This window comes from Eublepharis macularius, chromosome 2 (assembly GCF_028583425.1).
Source record: "Eublepharis macularius isolate TG4126 chromosome 2, MPM_Emac_v1.0, whole genome shotgun sequence".
Lineage (NCBI taxonomy): Eukaryota > Metazoa > Chordata > Lepidosauria > Squamata > Eublepharidae > Eublepharis > Eublepharis macularius.
Genome location: NC_072791.1, coordinates 40454855 through 40461482, shown reverse-complemented (window position 1 = coordinate 40461482; position 6628 = coordinate 40454855).

The following is a 6628-nucleotide window of genomic DNA, read 5'->3' as shown; positions in this document are numbered from 1 at the left end:
GCTTCCCCCACAACTTTTTTTTTTTTAAATTTCCCGCTAGGCACCCAGATGCAGGAAGGTAGGCAGGAAAGAGGATTGTGACAGAGGAGGGAATCCAAAGGGAGGGGGGGTCTCTCTCCCAGGAAGTCTCTCGTGGCTTGGAAAAAAAACATCAATTAAAAATATTACAAGCTAAGCAAAATCCTAAAAAACAGAAGGCACAGCTAAATTTGAACAGTGCTAGAAAAATTGCACAGTATACACACAGCCAAAAGGAAATGCCTTTTTTTTAAAAAAAAGGAAGGAAGGAAGGGATTCACTTGCTGATGAGAATTGATGGCAAGGGAAGAGCTAGGCAAACCAAATCGAGCAAGGGCTATGAAGATCTGGGTACAAATCCTGCTCAGCCATAAAAGCAAACCACAGGACTTGAATCAGCCACACACGCAACCTTACCTCCTCATAGGATTGTTAAGAAGACAAAATGCAGAGGGGGAAATCTTGTGCATTGCTCCAAGCACTTTAAAAGGAAAGGGGGAACACATGCATATTTGATGTTTACATTTATTATTTATTTCATGAAATAGATACTACCATTGGGGGAAAAAAAACTCTACCCCCTCTTCCTAAAATCATTAGGAACCCCACAACAGGCAAACAATTAGAAGTGTAACACAGAAAATGCTATTCAGATAACCCATTCCTGATCTTTGTTAAACAAGTTACTTTATGGAACTTTTCTCCTTAGGTATTCAATCAAGACCTAAATATTGTACAATGTATGAAATGGGTGCCTTATTAAGAAAACTTTGGGGATGCCACACTAGTGCAGACTAATATTTCTGCACACATTGTGACTTTACTGTTTCCTTCTGCAAACTCAACATCTGTCAAGTTTGTCACATTTTCGTTTTTCTGAATTCTTCTGGGTGTTTATGGATTTTGGTTTTTGTACTTATGCTGCCATCTAGGGGAAATGGCAGTAGATAAAAATTAAATGTCTAAAAACTGTTCCTTCTGGCCCTTTCACATCGCACAAATTATTTGTTATTTATATTCCACCTTTCTCAAGAGACTCAAAGCAGATTACAAAGTGTGAGTTAGTACAGTCAGTTTCAAGGACATTTCAATAAACAATGTAATAGAGTATATAACACAAATTTACAAAGCTTTAAAACCAGCAGAATTCCAATACAGAGTTGAAGAAATAATGAAACAGAGTATAGGCAATTCTGAGACTAACATATTAAACAAAATAGAATTATTAGCTCTTTTAGTCCATCAGTAATAGACGATTAAGAGCTGTTGCAGTCTGCCTGACCTGATAACAACTGTGCTTATATACTGCTTTTCTAAACAGATTAGTGCCTCACTCAGAGCAGTGAACAAAGTCAGTATTATTATCCCCAAAATACAGCTGGAGAACTGGGGCCGAGAAGAGTAGCTTACCCAAAGCCACCTACTAAGATCAAGCCCATTGTGAGATTTGAACCAGCAAAGTGTTGGTTCACATCCCAACCACTGAAATGCCAATGGCCTGCCCTTAATGTGCCTGCTTCATCCTATCAAAATCACTAGATGGCCAGACAATGCCATGGAACATTTGGCCAGATTGAGGATTTATGGGCATTCTTTTCCTATTTGGAGTACTCCCTTATGTAGACAAGAGTAGCACTTACCCCTCTTGGAGAAAGCAGCATCCATCCATCATGTACTCCAAAGTTCATCGATGGTCTTCCTGTGCAGTACCACATGGGGACTGCGCACGCGCAGGCCTGCCGATTTCGGAGATTTTTATAGCTCAATACCACTAGGGGGCATCTTTGCCTTTCTGTGCATGTGCGCAGCTGTCTTCCCGCCAAAATGGCCCTGGAGAGGCAGGGCGCCCCAACATACCCTCAGTTCCTCTTCAGAGGAACTGATGAGAGAGGTTCTTAGCTCTTCTGCTCGTTTGAAGTCCTTCAACGATGTCGGAAACCACGCTTTTCAAATGGTGTGTCTCCTGCAATAGGAAAATGACTAAATCTGATGGCCATTTAAGCTGCCTCTACTGTTTGGGCGAGACCCACAATACACAGGCTTGTAAGTATTGCAGAGCCTTCACTTCAAAGGCTAGGTCAGAGCGGGCGGGTAGATTGCAAGCCTCCCTGTGGAAACAGGTTATGGAGGCTATGGATGCACTGGCTAAGGCACAATCTTCTGCCTCACCCGGTTCAACCACCCAACCTGGTCCCGTGTCAACCGGCTTGAAAACGCCATGCTCCCGCTCTTCTCCGGCCCATTTGGAGCCTAGACCACCGCCGACCTCAACCCCAACCTCGGTTCAGTGCCTTGGAACCGAATCCTACCGTGTCGGATACAACCCCATTGGGCTCGAAGACTCCTTGAAGTCGAACACCCTTGGTGTCGACCACGGTTGTTTCATCCCCTCGAGTCTGTCAGGATGACGCTCCTTTAAGGGCCTCAGGTTCAAAACCTCCCCGAAGTGGAACGCCTTCAGCTTCAGTTTCCGCCTCGGACCGACCTTCGCAGCATGGGGACTCTACCTCGGTTCCAACACCCTTGGATCTGGCATCAGTTCCGAAATGAGCCCGATCTGAAATAGAGAAGAAAAAGAGAAAGAGGAAACATCAGTCATCAAAACATGATAAAGCTGTATTAGTGTCCTCTTGGCTCCAGATCCTCCTGCACGTTCAGAAGATGTCGGTTCCAAACCTCTCAGGAAGAAACAAAAGATTAGGGGATCATTCATCACCCCACAGTGCTCCTCATTCCAGAAGCAGCTATGAGGACGATGTGATTCTTGTGGACACCCCCCCCCCTCCATTGGGGCATCCAAGATCGCTGTCTCGCAGCTCCTGGTCTTCTCATTCCTCTCGGAACCGCAGAGGGCATTCTAGACACAGAAGGAGCCCTTATTCCTACAGAACCTATTCAAGATAGCATCACCTGCCTGATGAACAGGTCCCTTATCGACATTACAGGGAAGGCTCTTGCTACTTGGACCTTCCTTCTTCAAGGGGCTCAAGATCTCCCTCTGGAAGGGCTCACTCCTATGCAGGTTCCAGATGGACCCCGCACCTATCAGAACCTGAGTTGTAGGCTGGTATTGAGCGTCGTAGATCCAGCGATTCTTCTGTATCAGTCTCTCTGGGGATGGTAAGATTGGCCCTATGGAGGATGCATCCCCCACAGATGATTTCAGGGCATATAATGAGCTCCTCCAAAGTATGGCTAAGGCCCTAGAAATTGATGTGACTTTTGTGGAACCAAAGTTCACAGATAAAATCTTACAACATATCTATTCTGGGTCTACCCCGGCTATCTCCTTCCCTGTAATCGAAGGATTTGTGAAGCTGTTAAAAGACCTGAATCTGAAGCCGGCTTTCACCCCTGCTATGAATAGGAAAGTCAAGAACCTTTACAGGGTAAAGGACAACCTCTGTCCCTTCCTCTCTGTCCATCCTCCGCCTTCGTCCTTAGTGACTGAGGAGATGCAAGCCAAGTCAAAACAGGGGTCTCTGTTCGTTCCCTCTGATAAAGAGAGTAAAGGGCTGGATGCCATGGGGCAAGTTCTATACTTCTGCTGCGTTTGGGGTGAAGATCGCTAACTACTCCACGATGATGCCTGCCTATCAGCTCCTCCTTTGGAACAAGGTGGCCACCTTTATACCCAAGCTACCAGAAGACCAAAAGATATTCCTGAGGGTTATCCAAGAGGAAGCAGTTCGCCTTTCCTGCCACCAGATCAATGCCAGCAGAAATATGGCAGACACTTTGACTAGATCCTTGTTATCAGTTGTTGTCCTCTGCCGTTATGCTTGGTTGAGAACCACAGCTCTACCAACAGATACAAGGAACAGAGTGGAGGATCTCTCCTTTGAGGACACCACCTTGTTCTCTGACAAGACAGAGGGGTATCTTTCGAAGAAGCGGAAAGATAGGCTCACCACCAGTTCATATGGCGTACTTCTGCAGCACCAACAACAGAGTGCATTGAGATCACACTATAGATCCTTTCAAAGAGGCTGACAACAACACTGATTCCAGCCTTATCAAGGGTAGGTACGCTTACTGGAGCCAGTGAGATTTTCAAAGTCCACAACCCTCCTTTTCCAGAAGGAGACTGAGTCAGAAGACCAAACATGGCGCACATCAACAGCATGCCAAAGACCAACCTCAGCCACATAAGCAATTTTGACAATTTACAGGCCCCTGACCCATGTTTTGGAGTCAGGTTGAGTGGTTTTTTCGCTGGGTGGTGTTCCATTACCTCTGATGTTTGGGTTCGAAAAATAAAGTTGGTTATAAAGTTGATTTTTTACAGTTACCTTACCTACGACTTCCTGCGTTTTCTTCTGAGACATCTCAATCAGGGGTACTGACTGACCTCTCAACCCTCTTAGAGAAAGGGGCCATTGAGGAAGTCACTGACCAAGCCGATTTATTGGGCTTCTATTCTAAATTATTTATGGTAGAAAAGAAGGATGGGGGCCTTCAGCCCATCCTGGACCTTCGTAGTTTGAATAAATTTATTAGAATTCTAAGTTCAAAATGGTTACCTTACAGGCAGTCCTGACTTTATTGCCCTCTGATGATTGGTTTGCAGTTATGGACCTAAAGGATGTCTATTTTCATATTACTATTTTTTCAGAACATAAGAAGTTCCTTCGTATTTTCTATGGTGACCATATCTTTCAGTGTTTTATATAAACAAACAGGGAGGCACGGCTTCTGTGACTCTGTGCAATGAAGCAGTGAGAATCTGGAATTTGGCTACAGATCATTTGACATGGTTGCAAGCGGTTCATATCCCCGGCATAGACAACTCACTAGTGGACCATTTGAGCAGGTTGCAAGGAGACAACCACAAATGGTCCATTCAAGACGCTTATCTAAATCTTGTCTTCTCCAAATGGGGTTTTCCTGATGTTGATCTTTTTGCCTCAGAGGAAAATCACAAAGCTCTCAACTTTTGTTCCAGAGGCGGCTTAGGCCACAGGTGTCTTGGGGACGCATTTCAACTCGAGTGGTCAGGTCACCTCTTCTACGCGTTTCCCCCATTCCCTCTAATAACCAGGGTGATCAGCAAAATTGACTGAGGGATAGGCCCTCAGTCATCCTGATAACCCCCTTTTGGCTGTGCCAACCGTGGTTTCATACCCTATTAAGATTACAGACTCGGATGTACAGCTTTCCAGTGGAGCTGGACCTATTGTCCTGGAGGGGGTTGTTCCACCACAGGATAGAGAAACTCAAACTGATAGCCTGGCTGATCAACCGAGACAAGGGTTTTCCTCTGGAGTAGCTCACATCTTGCAGAATGTGAGATGGTTGTTCACTCGCCAGTCTTATGCTGTTAAATGGGAAAAGTTTAATCACTGGTGTCGAGAGAGGGGTTCAGATCCTTTTGTCTCCTCTCTACCGGAAGTCTTAGACATCCTGTGGGGTTTTAAACAGCAGGGGTTATCTAATTCTTCAATAAAAGTGTATTTGGCAGCTATCTCCGCTTTTCACCTCCCTATAGATCGTAAGACAGTGTTTTCTCACTACACTGCCAAGTTGTTTTTGAAGGGTGTAAATAATCTGTTCCCTCCGGTTAAAACGGTTGTTCCTCAATGCCCTTGGTGCTGACCAAACTTATGTCTAAACCTTTTGAGCCCTTGGCCACGTGCTCATTACGTTTTTTGTCGATGAAAGTAGCCATTACTTCGGCCAGGAGGGTGGGGGAATTAGCTGCTTTGTCCTGTGAGCCCCCTTTTTTGAAAATCCATGCAGAAAAGGTAGTCCTGTGGACCAAGATTGAATTTCCACCTAAAGTAGTCTCCAGTTTTCATCTTTCTCAGGAGATATCCATGCCAGTATTTTTCCGTACACAAGATTCAGAGGCTGAGAAGGCCCTGCACTCATTAGATGTGTGTAGGGCGCTTTTTTATTTAGATCACGTTATATCTTTCAGGGTACATTCTCACCTATTTGTATGTTTTTCAGGCCAAAAGAAGGGAAAGAGGGCGACCCCCCAAACCCTAGCTCGCTGGGTTCTAATGTGCTAATTATAATGTGCTATGAGACTGCTAACCTACCTTGTCCACTAGGAGTTCACGCTCATTCTACCAGGTCCCAGGCGTCATCAGCAGCTCTCCTGAAAGGTGTTCCACTTCACATCTGCAGGGCAGCGATGTGGGCCTCAGCTGACATGTTTGTCAAGCACTATGCGTTGGATGTCCTAGACAGGAAAGAGATGGCAGTTGGCACAGCGGTCTTACAATCGATCTTCTTGTAATTGCTTCTTCTGCCTCCACCCAGGTATTTAAGCTTTATAATCTCCCATGTGGGACTGAACAGGAAGACTGTCGATGAAAAATAGCGTTGCACATACCTGCAACTGTTGTTCATCTAGGTCTTCCGTGCAGGCACACATGCCCTCTCTCCTTCCCCGCTAACACTCTCGGAACTTACATTGCAGTATGGTGGTGAAAGAGGACTAAGGGTATGTCGGGGGCACCCCGCCTCTCCAGGGCCATTTTGGCAGGAAGACGGCTACGCACTCGCGCAGAGAGGTGAGGATGCCCTCTAGTGGTATTGAACTGTTAAAATCTCCAAAATCGGCAGGCCTGCGTGTGTGCAGTCCCCATGTGTGCCCCTACGG